The sequence below is a fragment of the Mesocricetus auratus genome, unplaced genomic scaffold (genome assembly GCF_017639785.1).
Source record: "Mesocricetus auratus isolate SY011 unplaced genomic scaffold, BCM_Maur_2.0 Super-Scaffold_100020, whole genome shotgun sequence".
Taxonomy (NCBI): Eukaryota; Metazoa; Chordata; class Mammalia; order Rodentia; family Cricetidae; genus Mesocricetus; species Mesocricetus auratus.
In genome coordinates, this window is record NW_024429201.1 from 14,603,268 (window position 1) to 14,622,725 (window position 19,458).

Here is a 19,458-nt window from a genome sequence, read left to right on the forward strand (position 1 = left end):
ATTGTGCTCTCCCCTGGGGAAGACAATTTCTTTTACTCTCAGCATTTCTTAGTTCTTTGTACAGGATTGAGGCCTCGGGAGCATACCAACGTCACCACAGTCCACGTTAGCATGTCTGTTTTGTCCCTGTGTAGCTCCTGTTTAGGCAGCCATGTTGGTGTGACTTTATGGTTGTGGCTTCTGACATCACAAGGTGGGCACAACCTCACAGCAAACTCCTGATTCTCTGGCTCTTAGAATCTTTCTGCCCCCTCTTCTGTAAAGTTCCCTGAGCTTTAGGTATGGGAGTGTTTTGTGGATGTATCCATTGGGACTGGACTCCACAACTCTACATTTCTATTGGTTGTGTTTTTCTGTAACGATCTCTGTTAGTTACAAAGAGTCCTCAGCATGAGGTGAAGACTGCACTTTATCTGTGGGTATAAGGTCAAATATTTAGAATGTAGTAAGGGATTATGTGGGTTTTCCTCCAATATCCATGACTTCACTAGCCCTGGATAGCTGGCTAGATTTCTAGTACTAGTACTAGGTATGGTTTCCCACTTGTTGAGTGGGTAGTGAGTCCAATTAGAGAACTGTTGGTTACCACAAGGTTATGGGTGCCACTACAGCACTCGGGTTTACAGTACCATGATGGTTCATAGGTCTCATAGCTGGTGGTTGCTTCCCTCCTTTAGAAGCTTGCATGGCACCTTCTGATGCCATGAAAGAAAGGTAATTGACAAAAGTAAGATCTTATTGTAGTTAAAGGTCATCCTATTTTAACTGCAAGAAGCAGAAGATTCTGAAGTGTAGTAGTGATTAGAGTATCGTGGGATACTAAAAAATTCACTAAATTTAACTAAGTCATTTTCAAAAAGAATAGGAAACTAAATTTGGTATAAAATATACTTATAGTCACAGGAAGATGTTTAGGCCAAATAAATGAACTGGAAAAAAAACCCTAAAATAATTGTGAAAACATTAAAAAATAGCCTTACTTTTTATATCTGGGTTTACATTTTGTTTACATGCTTTGGCCAAAGATATTCTCCTGAAACAAAGCAGCCTGTCGGAGTTCTTGTTCTTTGCCTGGGACAATGCTAAAAGAGAAAAACAATGGCGTTTTCTCGATATGGCGAGCTCTGCCTTCCACTTTGGGTGAAGCTGGTTGTAGATAAGTGCTAAAACTCCCCCTTGACTTTTCCTTTCTCAAAGGGTCATTGAAGTTAATGCAGATACGGCTGGGATTTTTAAGGTTACAAAAATGCACATCACCACATGTCCTCAGCTGTGTCTCCTCGGAGGCCACATAGTCAGTAATGCATCTAAAAATGGGACTGTCATTAGAACATGTGAGGGGATGGCTGGCTCACTGCTGTTTTTAGAACTCATTCAGTGAACGATGGCGGGCATCTTTATCATACTGTCACTGCCAGGTTCTTGATAAGATCAGATGTGTGAGGTACATAAACCTGTCGTGTTGTGTCAGTGTGGCCTGTATGAAAAAGGTTAGATAGAAGGAGAATATGGCCAAAACATGCTGTTTTATCTTAGCGATAACAAGAAAGAGAGGGGAGGTGTGAAGTGAGTTACCACTGAGGGTCTTATCAGTGTGAACAATTTGTATATACGGTGTAGATGTTGATGTGGCGAAGTTAAGAGGGGCTACATTCTTCACTGCCATTCACAAACAAGAGTAGGTCTGCCTTCGCCATAGCTGTGACAGCCAACAACCTAGCAGTCCGTCCACTTCCTGGAAAGCTCAGTACAGTTCCCATGATTGCTTCTTTTAGCCTTTTATGGAGAGATGTAACACAGGAACCACACTGTGGAGAAATCCATGCTACATGAAACTCAAATTCTAAGAAAAATGCTAAGACATCGGACCTCACTAGGATGGTGTTAGAAGCACTGGGTCTCTAGAGAGGATGTTCGCTAACAAGGCCATCACCACCACCTCCCTGACATTCACACCCCTCACCACACCCACAGACCACGTCTGTAACAGCTCCTAAGTCTCTTCAGTCCCTGTGGAGAGGTGTTTTCAGTGGCGTGATGGCAAGCAAGCTCAGAAAGAATTTTCAGCACTTGTCATGGTGTCGCACCATGGCGGTTTCAAGCCCTGATACAGCCCTGATGTGTTAGTGCCCTTGCCATTCGCTTTCATTCTGGCTAATGCCTTTATATATTAACACTCACATTGGTCAGCACTGAAGAACTCACTCTATTGTGACTCCTTTTCTAAATCCACGATCATGCTTTTCTATTTTTCGTGATTACCATCTTATGATTGATTTGTATCTAGATTCTCTGTTGAGGAGGATCTCCAAAGCTTCACTTTGGGTTTTTTTTTTTTCAATTTTTATTTTCTTTTTAAATAGCTTGTTTTACATGTCAATCCCAGTTCCCTCTCCCTCCCCTCTTCCCGCACTCCCCTTCCCCCCCACCCTCCCACCCTATTGCCAAATCCTTCCACATAGGGGATATCAGAGTCTGTCATTTTACTCTGGGTAGGGTCCAGGCACTCCCCTAAGAGTCCAGGCTGAGAGAGCATCCCTCTTTGTGCTATAGGCACACGAAGACTGTTTGTATATCAGGGATAGACACTGATCCACAGCTCAGGGCCCCATAGGTTGCCCAGGCCTTCTCGCTGACACTCACATTTGGGGGGTCCAGATCAGTCCCATGCTGGCCTCCTCACTGTCAGTCTGGGATCCAAGAGCTCTCCCCTGTTCAGATCAGCTGTCTCTGCTGGTTTTGCCAGCCCATTCTTTGCCAATTTGCTCATCACTCCTCTCTCTCTGTCACTGGGTTCCTTGGGTTCAGTTAAGTGATTAATTGTGTGTTTGCCTCTGCTTCCATCAGTCACAGGATGAAGGCTCCCGGATGGTTATAGACATCAAGTTCATTATCAGGAATGGGCATTCGAGATGGTCTCTCCACTATTGCTTAGCTTGCCAATTGGTGTTATCCCTTTAGATCACTCGAGGTCGCTCTGGTGCCTGATCTGTATTCGATCCTATGATTCCCTCTTCCCCCTATTCTACCCCCACCCCCTCAACTTCCTTTTCCCCCATGACCAACTCTCTTCCTTTTCACCCCCTCTCTTCTTCCCAGGTCCCACTCCCCCCCACTCCTCGGCGCGTTCCCCATCCATTCAGGGGATCTTGTCTCCATCCTCTTCTCTTGGGTACTATGCATATATGCATATCTTTTAGGTTCTTTCCTATTTCCCAGACTCTCTATCAGTGGAAGTGCAAACTGGCACTATCCTGATCCATGTCTAAAATCCATATATGAGTGAGTACATACCATGTTTGTCTTTTTGTGACTGGGTTACCTCACTCAGGATGGTTTCTTCCAGTGCTATCCATTTCCCTGCGAATTTCAAGATTCCATTATTTTTTTCTGCTGAGTAATACTCCATTGTGTAAATGTACCACATTTTCTCTATCCACTCTTCAGTTGAGGGGCATCTAGGTTACTTCCAGGTTCTGGCTATTACAAATAATGCTGCTATGAACATAGTGGAGCAGATGCCCTTGTTGTATGAACTTGCCTCATTTGGATATATGCCTAAGAGTGGAATTGCTGGGTCTTGTGGTAGATTAATTCCCATTTTCCTGAGGAATCTCCATACTGATTTGCAAAGAGGCTGTATGAGTCGGCACTCCCACCAGCAGTGGAGGAGTGTCCCTTTCTCTCCACATCCTCTCCAGCATAAATTGTCTTCGGTGTTTTTGATTTTAGCTATTCTGACAAGAGTAAGATGGTATCTCAGAGTTGTTTTAATTTGCATTTCCCTGATGGCTAAGGATGTTGAGCACTTTCTTAAGTGTCTCTTGGCCATTTTAGCCTCCTCTACTGAGAATTCTCTATTTAGCTCTGTACCCCACCTTTTAATTGGATCCTTTGGTGTTTTGGAGACTTGTTTCTTGGGTTTTTTTAACCCTGCTTTTTTAAAAAAAAATTCCAGTTAATCTTATGCTCAGCTCGAAAGAAAGCAAAAGGAGGAAAAGGAGGCGTAGGAAGTAGAATAGCGGGTCTTTGACTTTCCCACTTTAAATGATAATGTACAAATTCATCATTTAATTTAAAAGAGCAGTATTGAGTTAGAAGATGGGGATTCCCACCTAAAAAGAAAAGCATGGATTCTAAATGAAATGCAGGCCAAGTCTGGTCTCTCGCTCTCTCCCACATCTGCTGGAAATTATTCCCTGAAGATTACATCATGGTATTAATTCATGTTACTTGATCAGCTAAAATGTCTTCTGGATATTTTCTTCACAGCATCAGTTAGGAAGAAAAAGATTTTTTTGTCTTTTTAGAAAATTATTGTTTTCTCATCCTCATGATGCCAAATGTGATCCTTATGGCTACACTGCTCTCTCTTTTTTTTTTTAAATAATCAAGATAATTTTGAAATTAGGAAATACTCATGTGGCTTTTGCAACTATTTTCTGTGTTTAGTGTAGGTTAAGATTGTATCAAGCTATTCAGATACTTTAATAAAAATATGCTAGAAATGAAGGGTCCCACATATAGAAAATATATCATCACACTTAAAATTCATGATTTGTAGTTAGTTCTCAACAGTTACAATGAACTTATAATCTGAAGGCCTCTTTCTCTTTTCCATATGGTATATATAAAGTGTTGATGATTTTCAATTTGGGGGAAAAATTCTGTTTGGGTGAGAAGCATGGAACATTTTGCCTCTTCTAAAATCTCATAATACTATATTATGGGAGCAAATGAATAAACTGATTATGAAGTAATGATATTTCTCAACCAAAAAAAAATCTAGCAAGTGATTCTTGAACATACAAAAGGGATGTGTGATGTGTAGGGTTTAAGTCCATTACGTGTGAAATTTCATGTGTGTCAAACTTGGCATATCCAAAGTTGAACGTAGCTACCATTCCTAGCCTTGCCTTTGCCAGTTCCGCTTCATGACAATTTTCCAATCTCTGCACTTCCTACTTGTTCAGGACACATAACCTGAGTTCCTATTACCTCCCACACTCAAGCTGTCATGATATTCCATTGGTTCTACCTTCAGAATAGACCCAGGATGTCACTGTTTCCCACTGTTACCACACAAGTGAAAGGTCCCATCAGTTTTCACATGGACTGCTAAAGGATGGCCATATCTAGTTCCCTTGCTCTCGCCCATCTCCCTGGAGCTTATTATCATGGCAGTCAGTGAACGGTTTTAAAGTGTGTCACAGTGTTATATTCTGTTTAGACCCTATATGCTTCAGAGTACAAGCGTGAGCCCTTACAGTGGTGTGTGAGGCTCGCTGGAATTGCCTTCCTGCTCCCGTCTCTCTGACCCCCCTCATCACTTTCCCCACTCACTCTCCTCCCTGGATGATCATTAGGAGAGCTGTTTGTATTCCATGCAGGGTCTTTGTAGTGCTCCTGCTACTGAAAACAGTGTTTCCCATGACAATATATCTGTTGGCTTCTTCGGGTCTTTGTTCAAATGATGCCTCCAAGAATTCCACAGTAACAATTCTGCTTTAGAAGAGCAACCCTCCCCATTGAACGTGTTCAATACCAATTGGCTTGTTCATTTGTCAACTTTTTTTTTTACTAGTATCCCAGTGTTCAGAACCTAACAGAGAGTGGATAATCTAATAAATATTTGTTAAATTGATGGATAAACCACTACATTCCAGAAAGAACCTTTGGGGGCCAATATGAGTTTGTTACATGCTTATAGTTCAATATCATTTCATGAAGAGAGGTTATGCTTATGATAAAAAATAATGCAGCTCTGTGAACTCTCCAACAATGTATAATCTGTCAGCTTCCTTTCTTTTAGATGGAAACAACGTCCATCTAACCTTCCCACCAAAGCCCTGTCACAGCCTAGCAAACCACAGGCAGGAAAACTGCTTTCACTGGTGAAGACTGTAATGAGTAATGCTAGTGTCTAGGGGGTGCTGACTTTATCCCAAATTCTCTTCTAAGCATCGTGTGTTAACTCTTAGAAACAGCCATATGAAGTGTTCATCTCTATCCTTATCTCTGTTTTCCAAATCACAGTGAAGTGATTTATCAATGTCACACAGTGAGCAGAGGAGCTAGAGGATCAGCCTCAACCCATAGCTTCTGCCCTGATCACTAATTTACTGAGTCTCTCACTGCATGAACCAAGATGTCTTTCTGGTAGACCTTCTACTAACCTGTAACATTTATAACTCAGTTAAAGTACAGGGCTTCAGCTGAAAATAATTATACACGTGAAAATGAATTGAATGCCAGAAGGGACCAAGAGATGGGGTTAGGGAGATTAGCCTAGAACTACTTCATGACAGGGAATTCTGACCATAATTGAAAGGAAAGGAAAACATGACATTGAGGAGACAGGTCTTGTTCCAGGTGGAGAAAAGGTTGTGCAGATGGACTATTAAGATAAATGTTAGGGACAATGATGTGTCAATGTAATGCCAAAACATCTGGTCAATTCCACTTTTTCAAAAAGCCAAACTTCATCAATGTAGTGAATTCCTTCAGTCAATCCAGATGTTTGGCGTCTTGTAGACAAAACATCCAGATGATTAACTGGAGATTTGACAGAGTTGACTGGATTAGCCAGCTGTTGTAGCATTGTACAGACACTGTCAGGACATTACTTGGCTGGAGTGAGGTGCAGCTGTAGAGGAGATAGATGGTCTGGGCAGTGAGGAGTGCTTTGGAGCAGAAGACCTGGGCCTGGACTGGATGCAACTGGGAGCTGCTGTAAGAGGTGTGTGATGGAAATGGTGCTTCAGGAAGAGAGTTCTATGTGAAGAGAATAAAAATAACAGTGAGAGGAAAAACTGTAGACAGGAAAGAGGATCTTAGGAGAGTGCAGGTGTGTGTGAGGTAATTAAAGCCTGAACCCAGAATGTTGAGAAGGCAGCAGGAAGAAGCGGATCTGAAAAGCATTACAGAGAAAGAACAGGAAGTCGTGATGGGCTAGACAAGGGAGTAAATGCACATCACCTCAAGGCTGGAGACCATGAAGCCTGGGAAAGCAGCTGCTGGCAATCTCACCACAGGAGTAAACCAAGGGGGAATCCCCAAAAGACCCCTCCCCAAGCCTCCACTCAGAGACCACTGCCAGGCCTATAGTCAACTTTAGGGTCCCTCATCAGTTGAGTGCTTCCTAAATTGATTTCCTTTTTAAGTTCAGTTTTATGAAGAGATCAAGGATGCTAGATTCACACTATCGGGTGGACATAACCAGTGAAAAGTGTAACCAGCCTTTAATGGTGTTTGCTTTCATGTAGTATGTAATGGAAGCTAAGAAATACAAAGCATAGTTAGATGCAGTGAGATTATGAGAAACTTCACAGCACCTATTTCATTTGACAGACTAGCATTTTTAAAAAACCTATTTGTCCAGGCAGTGAGGCACGTACAGACAAATCTCTGAGTTCGAGGCCAGTTGGGTCTACAGAACAGCCAGGACTGTTAACACAGAGAAACCCTATCTAAAATGAGAGGGGGAGAGAGAGACAGAGACAGAGACAGACAGACAGACAGAGAGACAGAGACAGACAGACACAGAGAGACAGAGAGAGGGGAAGGAAGGAAGAAAGGAAGGGAAGGAAGGAAAGCCTGTTTATAGGCAGGCATTAACAGCTGAGTACATGAGTACAAGCATTTACTTGTGTTATTTAAAGATCTGATTTATAAAACTTTGGAGATCACAAGCCTTGGCTTAGTTAGATGCTTTACAGAATTTTTTTTAATTTTCAAATCTTATTTGATGAATCAAGCTCATCTTTAGACATAGTCGAGTATTCCAATTTATTAGAGTTAACACTGTGATGTTCCGTGAAAGGGTTCTACAGTTTAAATCTTACCTGTCCCCCAAAGACCCATCTGTTTACAGATTGGTTCCTACCCTAGGGTGCCAATGAAGGTAATGAAAGTTTCAGGCACAGACCTAGTGAAAGGAAGTTATGTCATGGAGGGTATGGCCTTGAAGGGAATATTATCTCTCTTTTCCCTTCCTGCAATCTCTTTGCTCCCATAATGCCATGCTTTACTACTATGCCCCACAACAATGTAGTCAAGTGACCATGGGTCAAAACTTCTGAAATCATGCACCAAAATAAACTTTCCCCATCTCAAATTGATTCATCTCAGGTATTTGCCATAGTAAGGGAAAGCTACTAAAAAGCATCCTGAATATTTATGGAATTCGTGGTTTTCTACGTGTGCAGTTTCCAGCATTTTCAGTTCCGAGCCTATGGGCCCATATAACCAGTTGGATGCCCTTCATAAACACACTGAGGTTTCCTCTAGATATTTGCTTGTTCAATGGAGAAAAAACAAAGCAAAACAAATTTTATCATAGTTAGAAATTCAGCTTGATGGTAGAGTTGCCTCACATGTGCAATGCCATAGTCCCAGTCCCCAAAAATAAAAACAAAACAAGCAAAAATAGCAAGAGAAAAAGCCTTTCAGAGAGGCTAAGCTCCCCTTGTTCAAGGCTTGTGTCCCCACCCACACCCCACAAACACCCTAGAAAGTCATAAAAAGTGTAAGGACAGAAAAGTGTTCCATGTTGCAAAATCATCCTGGGTAGATGAAGGGATCAAGAATCCTGTCAATCATCAGTTCCCAGGACTCAGAAATGACAATTCCACTGGTCTGGGTAAGGTCTGGGGGCCTGTTGGGTTTGGTTGGTAGGTTGGTTGGTTGGTTGGTTGGTTGGTTGGTTGGTTGGTTGGGTTTTTGTTTTCTTTTGTTTTTGGTCTTGTTTTTTGTTTGTTTGTTTTGCTTTGCTTTGCTTTTTCTCTTACTTTGTTTTGGTTTTGTCTTGGTTTTTTGTTTTTATTTTGTTTTGTTTTATTGAGCTCCCCAACTCATTCTCATGCATGGTTTTGTTTTTCACTTTCCTGAAGATTGGTCCTGGGAAAATGCTGCCCTAAGGCAGGACTAAAGAATGAGAAACACCTAGGTTTATGAGACTCTCAAATTGTAAAAAAAAAAAAAAAAAAAAAAAAAGAATCACATTACCTTAAAGATTCCTTTATGAAGTGAGTTCGCAAATTCACTATGTCCTTTAATGGTAGAATTTTACATAGAAACTGCATGGAATCAGCCTGAGAAGCCAAGGTGAATAGGACCCCTGTCCTCAGTTCCCAGCACTGCCACATCCCCTCCCCAACCCTGTGAGTGCATGATGGGAAATGTAACTAACGATCTTGATAAGTCTTTCCTGGTATTCCAAGGCTGAACGAGTCACTTATTAAGCAATAGAACACCAGTTGGTTTCTCTGAAACAATGAATGATTCAGTGTTTCATATATGCTTCCCATAGCCATGCTATTATAAGAACTCAATTTAGCAGATAGCAAGCTACTTTTTAAAAAAGCTAATCAATGGAATGTCCTCACCCAGGATTAGAGTGTTTGCTCTCTTAGGTGCCCTTCTTTTGGCAGAATAAACTACAAGAAAAAGGACTGGATTGTTTTTCCCTTGATAACTATGGTTTCATTTGTCTTGGTATCAACTTGTTTTCCTGGACTTCTTTTTCCCAAGGTATAGGAGAAGTAGACATTGAGAGAATTTTTATTTAAAAGCCAGTGAAGTAGCAAACTGGCAAGTCAAATTTGCATTGAACTCACCTGGTTGTTTTTTAAATATACCAGACATCTCATACACAAGCCAATTACTTTTGAATAGTGATTGTTTCCCACATCTCTGTTAGAGTCCCTTCCAGCAACCATAGTAAATAGTGCTGTGTCTGAGAGGGAGGGAGGACAAGCAGAGAAGAGAGGCCTGTGAAAGAAAACCCCTAGGAATTTCACAGCATAAAGGTCTAGTGTCCTGAAACAAATCAAAACAGAGAGATTCATTTCCATTGATCTTCTTATCTTCTCTGTAAACACATTAATGTTCACCACCTTGATCTGAACACAGTAGTGATAAGGGTAGGCCCTCCACAGATGATTCTTTAGGTACTTAATTGATTCTGCTACCCTAGTATGATTGATCACATAGAATGGCTTTTGAGTATTGTATATTTTTTTTCCTTGAGGGAAATTGCCAGCCCATACAATGACTTTGTAAAAACTGGAAAAGGTTACCATTCCCAAGACACTTTCTTCCCATGCACCAGAAACTGTAAGAATGTACTACATCATTTGGGAAATCCTTTGCTGACTCTGCAGTCTAACAAAGTCTGTCCCACTGTTTGCTTGCGATCTCTGTTACACTGTAGTTCTCTGAGGACCTAGATTTTTGTCCCTGCCACAACATGGACCTGGAACCAGTGTTCAGCAGATGGGCCCTGCTTGGCCTGATTTGTCTCTGTCTTACCTGCAGAAACTTGTTGTTATTTAAAAAAAAAAAAAAAAAAAAGGCTTGAGAATTCAAACTAGACTGGAACTCCAGAGTCTTCAGTGACAAGGATCCCCACCCTGCCTCTGACACTTGGCTTTCTAAAGGATTCTGAGGAAGATAATTCTTTACCAAACTTGCCAACCAATGGCCACCCAACAAAATGAGGAATAGGCTTTCTCCCCAGCCCTGTGGAATGTGAGTAGTGACTATGCCTCTTTTACAAACTGGTAATAAATAATTTTAGGTCTCCACAACCTACTGGCTGGTATATCACTGACTCCTTGGAAACATTCTGATATGGTCCACCACCTGCCTGTATACCTGGGTGAGCCCTGCCTGTATGACCCATGTGTGTGGAATTGTCTCCTCTCCAGAGCAAAATGCCCTCTGTGCCAACAAGTGCTAGTTATGGGTTAGGAGGGTACACTAACACAACTCTTTGAATATCTCAAACAGTCAACATCTCCCAGGCTTGTTCATTAGTAATAGAGTTTTCTGTTTCTCAACAATCCTTCATCAAGGACCACATGAAGAAGGAGCCATTTCAAAACTCTGTACTAGTCCAGGAAGTCTTCTGGCTTCTAAACATCTGTTCTATTATTCTGTATTGCCCTTGCTACTGGTAGTTCAGGCCTTATCCCAACAAGAGGGGGATACATGTTTTGTTTTCTTTTCTTTTCCACTTTCCATACTGAGTATAAAGTACCGAATCTACAATTGCTAAAACCTTCAAGAGCCCAGCAAGTTCTCACTCTTCTGGGCCCACATAAGAGAGGCAAGGTCTGGCATTCCATTGCCTTTTAAAATTACTACAGAGTGAGCAAACGGCTCTGGTGGTTACAGACCCAACATGTATATAGTTGAACCTTAAGAAATCCACTTCCAAGATAGGACTCCGATGCTCCAGGACTTGTTGGAATGGTTCAACAGAAAAATAAAATAAAATAAAAAATAGAATTTCAAATCCTGGTTCATTCGCCTGCAGGACCTCCATGAGATGGGCTCTATGGGAAACAATTCCATCTTCCAGAGTGGATACTAGTTTGTTTTTCCAGCCAGGAGTCTGGAAGAAGCCAGCAGGCAATGTAGTTATTTGGTAATGTCCTTCCTTCTGCCAAAGTGGATTAATGCTGGGAGATCTTACAACTGGTGAGTAATGGGTAGTGTTTACAGATCCTCCGAGATCCCCAAGGTGTGATTATTTTCATACGTAGGTTTCTGTCATCATTCCCCCAAAGGGTGCTTTGTCATTTCCTTTACTCTTCCTTCCCTGAACCCTCAAGTCTGTGTTATAAGGACAGCAAGGTCCATAAGTCATTGCCAGTCTCCTCAAACCAATTGGTAAACACTTCCCAGACACTACTAAAATGAGAGGTTGTCCCAGCAGTTGGCACTGGCTTCCTTTAAATGTTCTGGAGAGTTAGAAATAGTTATTTATTAAAATGTGATTTTAATAGCCACCCTCTCATTCCCCACTTTGGTTTTTTATGGCCCTATGTAACCCTCTCAGAGTGGTGTTAGAATGCCATTGGCCCAAGAGGAGCTCAGTCCATGAGCATCTCCCTATATATAAGATGTGGTTTTAGAACTAATTGCTCTCTGAATTTCTTTTAGCACTATTGTCATTCATTCCCCCCAGCTGATGTCACTGTCACCACCCCAATTCTTCAACTTGTATTCTACTCCTTTCTGGATTTCAGAGGTCTGTAAAAGCCTTCGAACATCAAAAAAGGCCACATTGTAGAGTGTGAGTTCTGTACACACAATAAAATTAGTCAAATAAACTCTAAAGGGTGAAGAGCTTGTCTAACATGCACAACACCCCTGGTTCATTTGCCAGCCCAGCAAAAATATAAATGAATAAAAGCAAAAGGAAATAAAAATAAAATTAACAGTTCAAGTTCTGTCTGTGCCACCAACTAACTGGCTTGGATCCCTGAATGATCTTTCCCTCGTCTTTAAGCTGGACATATTTGTTACCCAGAAGGTCGAGGGTGTGTAGAGGCTAACCCTGCCCAAGTGAGACAGTACTTGGTAAGGCTGGCCACAAGTGCTAGTGTTCAGCAACGGTTACCATTAGGGTTTCCTTGTCAGTCTGAAGTGTTTCAGCACACCTAGGAAAGGCCAGGTTCTGTACTCCTGGAAAGGGACTCTGTAGCCCCTCACTACTGGCTGAGTTTCGAATCAAGAATTGTGCAGCTGTCTCCTGGTCTAATCCCTTGCTCCATTCATTCATGGGCCTGAGCCCAAAACCTTTCCCCGGCCTTCAGTGCCTTTTTCCTCCTGGTCACTCAGGAGATCAGGAGCGTAGGTCTGCTTCGAAGATCCCTTCAATTTTGAGTTAGATGTTAAGGTCACCCACAACACCACAGCCAGAATTGTGGAAAGCTGGGCCAAGTGTTTCTCAGAACCTGGGATGTTCTTATCAGCAGATCCATCCCAGGAGAGGCACTGCGCTGCCGGAGCCAAATGTTGTGCCTGATATTAGGTAACCAAGGCCATAAGCCAAAGGTGCTGCCTTAGCTGGTGCGGAGCTTTAGCAGGGGAAAAAAAAGCAGGTGGTTGCCGCCCAAGCCCATGACCCCAGGTTGGGAAACCCTGCTGAGAGAAACCCCCAGTCTGTTTCTCCTGGGCCAAAGCTGAATTGTCCTTCCTGAACCACATAAATTTGCCAGTTACCCTGGAACTAGTGAATTTTTGATAACAGTCACTGCATACTTCCAACGGATCACAGAGCATCAAGCCACTGATTACAGCTTCTGAACCCCTTTGTCCCACACCTCACCCCGTTAGCCCAGGAGAGAACAAGGACACGGTATTTGAGCCAAAGTAATACAATCAAGAGAGAACATGGGGTTGTAGAATCAGCAGCAGCTTGTCTGGAACAATGGATAAGAGTTCAAAAGATTTAAAGGCCGGAGACTGAACACTGATCAAAAAGCAGATAAAAGGACTGTTCTCTGCCAAGGCAATCTGACACGCCAGAGCACTTACTGTGCTGGTAACCCTAGTGGGACCTTTGTTTTATAAGAGAAAGGAAAAAGGAAAGAAAATAGAAGATTGTGAGGAAAGCCTTGATGTGGTTGAAACAAATGAGCAGGGCAGTGGCAGGGGGCCGTGTTGTTGTGAGATGTCTGTTCTGCCTTCGTGGACCTAAACATCCCCAGGCCGTGGGTCCTTCCTACACCCTGACCACTCCAGGGCCATGGAAAGGATTCTACAGTAGACAGGAACATCTAAAGAGCCTACTAGACAACACAGTGGGGCGCCTGGAGCCTGAGAGGGACCTAAGCAAGTAGGAACTCCTCAGGGACTGACCCTGGAGGTCATTATTGCCACCCAAGGCAAGTTCAAGCTCCCACTATGACGCACCATGGTCTCTAGGCAGAGCCCAGGGACTTCCCACTTCAGATACTGAAGCTGTTCTTCCTGTTGGCTCTACTGACGGCAAGGTCTAGCCTCACCCAGAATCCTTAGATTTAAAAAGCAAACAACAACAAGAAAAACAAAACAAAAAAAAATACTCCAAACATGAACATTGTCTCTTTACACAATCTTTATGCAGATTCCACCTCTGAACTTTATGCAAGGATACACCAATCTCAACATAACTTCATAATCCCTACCAAGCCCATTCTCTCCTTCCTGTGGTCTTCATGGCCCCCTGTTCCTTATGGTCCCTGGTCCTCTCATGGCTTGGGACCCGCGCCTACATGTCGAGAAAACATCCCCGCTCCTCCCCAATGGTACGGATTGCTGTGTTCTAATGAGATGAAATCGTTAAAATGATTTTAATAAAAATAAAATCACGAATGGCATGTACCTATGGTACAGATCTCATTAAACCTCCCAGCTGTAAAACCCTATACTTAAGAAGTTTGGCCTCTCCCTCCAAGTGACTTACAGGCGGTCCAGGATCTGATTTACCCGTTTTGGCTCTGGTATCAGAGTAGGCCTCAGCCAAACAACTGTCTGCCCACAGTGGTGATACCCATCTTTAAGAGCACAACTAGCAGATGTGAATGTAGCCAGTACGGAATGAACCAGCAGAAGGACCGCTTCCTGCTGTGTGTGTTCATCCCGCGAGCAGGAAGGGGGGTCCAAAGGATGATGACCATCTGTCTCTTCTAAGGGACACCCTGGGATCTCACGGTGCCCTACTTTTCAGAGGTTAGTTCTGTCCTTCTTAGGATGACATCATCTCTGCTAGACCCAAATCAGGCAGGACTTCGATAGCTCCCCATAATGGTCACACCCAGGCCCACAGTGCCCCTGTTTGCTTCTGCTGACTAGTTAAGTACAAAATTCCTTTCCATCATAATTGTAAAATTAGAATATGAAGTTTTTTAAAGGTGAACTTTCAGGGCCCAGGAGGTAAATCTGGAGTTCAGCCTTGCCTGTGGGTGCAAAGCACTGGGTTTGGACTGAGGGATCTCAGAAAATAGTTTCAAAGGGGGAGCCTTGCATAACATCAAGCCCTTTTCTACAGACTAACAATATGCTAACTTCCATGTGTTTCTTTCCAGTCTTTTTTTTCTTTCCCTGTGCAACAAATTTTCAGGTTTCCAATATTGCTCAGCTATGAACCTTTTATGAAGTTTTGTTTTGCTGTGTTTGAATTTTAGCAAAAACGTGAATATTTTTATGAAACGTTGTTGTAAAGCTTTTAGAGGCATCATAATTGAAGTGCCACTTAGATGTTATTTCTATTCAGGGGCATCCCTCTCCTGTGGTTTCCGGTTTGTTTTAATTAGTAAATACTGGGTAGAAAATCTTTTCAACACCACCCTGTCCCCATTGCCCTGTATTTGGTGGCCCATGGAGCATGCACACACAACAGACTGCCACCCTGTAGGTAGTAGAGTCACTAAAACTTGAAAAACCTTTGCTCTTTTCCATATTGCTGATGGAGGGGAAGTTCTTTAGGATACCTTCTGTGTCTGTGTGGAGAGCTTTGCCATGGGGAGAGGAGCCAGGGGAGGGGGAGCCAGACGTGGTCTCAAAAAGAAATGACTAGTGGTTTTTGGAGCATTGATGACAATACTCAATATTCCCTTAGTCTCAAGCCCCAGTGTTATTTGTGAAAACTGTTCTTGTCTCTTATTAAAAGAACTGTAAAGTATGGTCAAAAGAACTAGCCTAAGGGAGCAGAGAGTAGCACTGCTCAGCTCAGTAGCTGCCTCTTTGAAGCCCTTGTCCCATGTTGTGAAACAGTAGGGTAAAGTTCCTGCTAGATTCCAGATCATGAATCATTTGAAATGTCTCTGAGTCCCTGCCTGGGTTCCTGTCTCCTGAAAACTAACGTGATGGAAAGTGGTGGTAATAGGAGAAGGGGTAGGAAAAAGACTTGTGGCTGAAGGATCAGTTCAGCCCCTTCAGCCTTTAGACAAGGAGGCCTTAGACACTCTGTTGGTAGTTTCCCTGGTCAGTAAAGGCCATGAAGTCCCGCTCTGTGTATTGGCATTAAGCCATTGTGGGTACTGCCTGTCTGGGAGTGGTATTTGTGACCAATGCTTCAGCAGGAAGAACCTGACTTGGCCTTGTTTGCCACGGGGTGACTTTCTCTTTATGAGACACAATCTGCCACAAACTTTGTCTCCAGCTGAGTCAGTGTTCTCAATACTAATCTGTGAGGACGGATAACTAACCAACTGCACACACTCTCTGCCTAGTGGTTGCTAAGTTATTGTCAATGCAGCCATCAGTCCCTGAGCTATGTGAGCCCTGCCAGATAGCCTCACAAGGGCATAAGGGTTCTAAGGAATAAGACTGTCTCTTCCAATCCCAGAAGAGGTGCCTGGCAGCCCCCTCTCTCTGAAGCAGTGCCCTTCCTGGCAGTGTAGCCATCGCCCTCTTATTCACTTGGCTCTCGTCTGTGGCCTCCACCTCGATGGAAAGTCATAGTGCCGGAGATCAAAAACCCAGTCTTTGTTGTTGTTGTTGTTGTTTGTTTGCTTGTTTGCTTGTTTGCTTGTCTTAGTCAGGGATTCTCTGTGGCTTCGGAGGCTGTCCTGGAACTAGCTCTTGTAGACGAAGCTGGTCTCAAGCTCACAGAGATCCACCTGCCTCTGCCTCCTGAGTGCTGGGATTAAAGGCGAGCGCCACCACCGCCTGGCTGGAGATCTAGCCTTTTGATGCCTGCCAGCAGCAAACCTACCAGCCCCCAGACCTCCAAACCCACTCCCTTTTTCTAGTCTGTGAGGATTCCCACTGTTCCCATTTCTGAAGGATGGTTTCCTTGTTGCCATCCAGCTCACACAAGATTGGAGGAAAGCCAACTCCGCTCTCATCATGTCCAGTGAAGTCAGCTTCTCCAGGCCTGGGCTCTCTGCACCCTTCCCCCAGTCACAACATTCTCTAGACACTTGTTGACCCTGCTGCGTTGTCCTGTTAAAGGTCACCGGGTTTTTGAATTCTTTCCACTCTCCTCCCAGTTATTTGTGATGGCTTCTTAGAAACTTAAAAATAACATTTATTTCCTCAGTGGTTTTGTATATTTCCATTTGGCAAACTTTATTTTGTTCCGTGTGTTTCTAAGGGAACAGAAACGAAAATGGTTTCTGTCCCACTCCCTGCGCTGTTGTCAGAACCGGAAATGCCCTCAATCCAAAGTGGGTACACCCAACCACAAGCTGAGCCTCAGTGCAGAAGTTGTATAAGCTACGGGGGCAATGGGCATTGTTGGATTGTTGGAACATCGGCTGCCATGCACTTGCCTCAATCAGAACTTTTTTTTAATAGATTCATGCCACTTTGTCTGGATATAATTACAGTGTAAATGTGGTTTGCGTTATAACAATTACCGCAACAACAGAGTCCTGTTATTAAAATGAAAGTGAGGACAGGATAGGAAGTTAAGAGGAAGGGCAGTAGTTACGGGGAGGGACCTGTGGGGGTCTGCTAGAGTTCAGGAAGCGTTCTATTTGAAGAACTGGGTGGCAGTTTTCATCCTGTCACAATTCATTGAGTTTATTTGTAGTCATATTTTTCTATATATTTGTCCGACTTTAATATGATTTTTTTAAAGGCAAAAACAAAACGGGATCTGGTTGAGGTAGGTAGCCGAAGTCATCACTCCCTTGGTCAGCAGCATTATTTTAGTGTCCACCTTGTGATCCGCAGTAAGCAAACGCTTAGACATGTTACAGAGAATGTAAGTGTGGGACCACAGGCCTCGCTTCAAGGAGTTTACAGTCCACAGGCAGTTACATATAAATGAAAACTGCTCAGTTAAAAAAACTAGGTAATTATGTTTAACTAACATGTTAATTGTAAATAATAATGGTTTTCATTGTGACACTTCCATATTGTATAAATATATTTTGATCATATTCATCCTCACAGCCTTTGTTCCTTTCTACCCTGCTCTTCCCTCTTCCCAGACAGTCCTTTATTTTCACATTTCGGCTTCTTCCTTCTCCTTTTCCTCCCTCCTCTTTCTTCTGCCCCCATCTTCCTGATCTGGTGACCCATTGTATTTTATTTGGGTTTCTTATTATATCCTACATTATCTTTTACATAAATATGGTCCCTACCAGTGGTTATGCCACTGAAGACAATGTCCTTTTCTTTTCCTAGCAACCACAAGCAACTGCCTGTAGATACTCAGGGAAGAACGAGCTCTCATGGGGAAATAATGCCGCTCATGGCAGGGTCTGGACAGCAAGCTCTGTGTGGGTCTCTTGTCAGTAAACATAAATGTTTTGAGATGAAGAATGTGAAAGCATGGTTTGGTTCTGAAAACAGCACCCCACCTCAGTCCACTCCGCCCTCCAGCCCATGTGTGTCCTTCCTCCTCCTCTCCCACAACGTCTCCTGAGTTTTCAGCCTTTAGTCAGACTGATCATGCTTCATTTTGGCAAACACACCATACTAAGATGTGCACATTAGGGGAGACTGGCCTAAGGCGTACATGAGAACCATCTATACAACCTTTGCAGCTTTTGTGCATTGGCCCTGTTTTAAACGTAAAATTGTCCTTTTTTTTAAGTGTTACAAAAATGACTATGAGCTAGAGATTATTTTTGATCTCAGGGAATTGGAAGTGACCTTAAATATGAAAAGAAATGTAGAAAGAGCCATAAAGGAAGAATGAGATCATTAGAAAAGGAAACAGGAAGGAAGGTTCCAGGGAGGGGGACACACAATACAGGAAACAGGAACCGTGGCGTCTGTACAAGGACGGTGAAGAGTTCTACAAAACTGCACATTTGAGCAATAATGGAGCAATGTGGAGTAAGAGTGGGAAGGCAGCAGCGCCTCAGAGCAAACCAAGTTTTAGCTTCTTTACTTTATTTCATGGTGCTGGGATCAAATCTCAAACCTTAGGCGAGTGCTTTACCACTGTACTTCAAGTAAACATTAAAAAACCTAAGAAGCATACACACAGTTCTGAGTTGCTTCTGGAATCCATTGCTCTGCAATGCACGCTCATCTGAAAATAGAAACAAATACAGTGCAGTCAGCTCCTCCGCACGCCGTGTGCTCCTGGGGGGGGGGGTGAGGGAATTAAACTGAACAGTTAAGAAGCATCTCCCCAGCACTCAGTGTCTGCTATCTCCTTAATTACCCAAGAGCCTTATGAAGCAGCTGTTCTTATTTTATTTTACAGATAGAAAATCAAGAACTTGTTTGTGTCCAACAAATACAAAAGTCATAAATATAAGTGGATGCAACCACCTGAGATCGCGCTCATTTCCAACAAACACAAGAGTCATAAATGTCTGAAGAAGGTGGTGCACTTTAGTGCCTGAATGTGCTCCAGCCATTAAAATGGAAACAGCTTTACACTTACATTTTATTTAAATCCATTTTAACTGAAAAGAAACTCATCTGGGACTAATTTAAGTTCTTCAAGACACAATGGCCTTGATAAAACCATTTATCAAGTGTGTTTAATTCAGAGAAGCATATTTGGCAAGGGGGTAATTATCTCAGAATCCCAAAGTCCGGTAAGTCTGGTGTGCATGGAGCAGACATGGTATGGAAGGGCTCTCTTCCCAGTCTCCATCGTTCGTGGAGAGAGAGAAAGCACAGCCATGCCACATCCCCTGTACACGGACAGCCCAGCTCCCGACTGCGAACGTGTCTGCATCCACCTACAAAAATGGAAAGGATTTAACA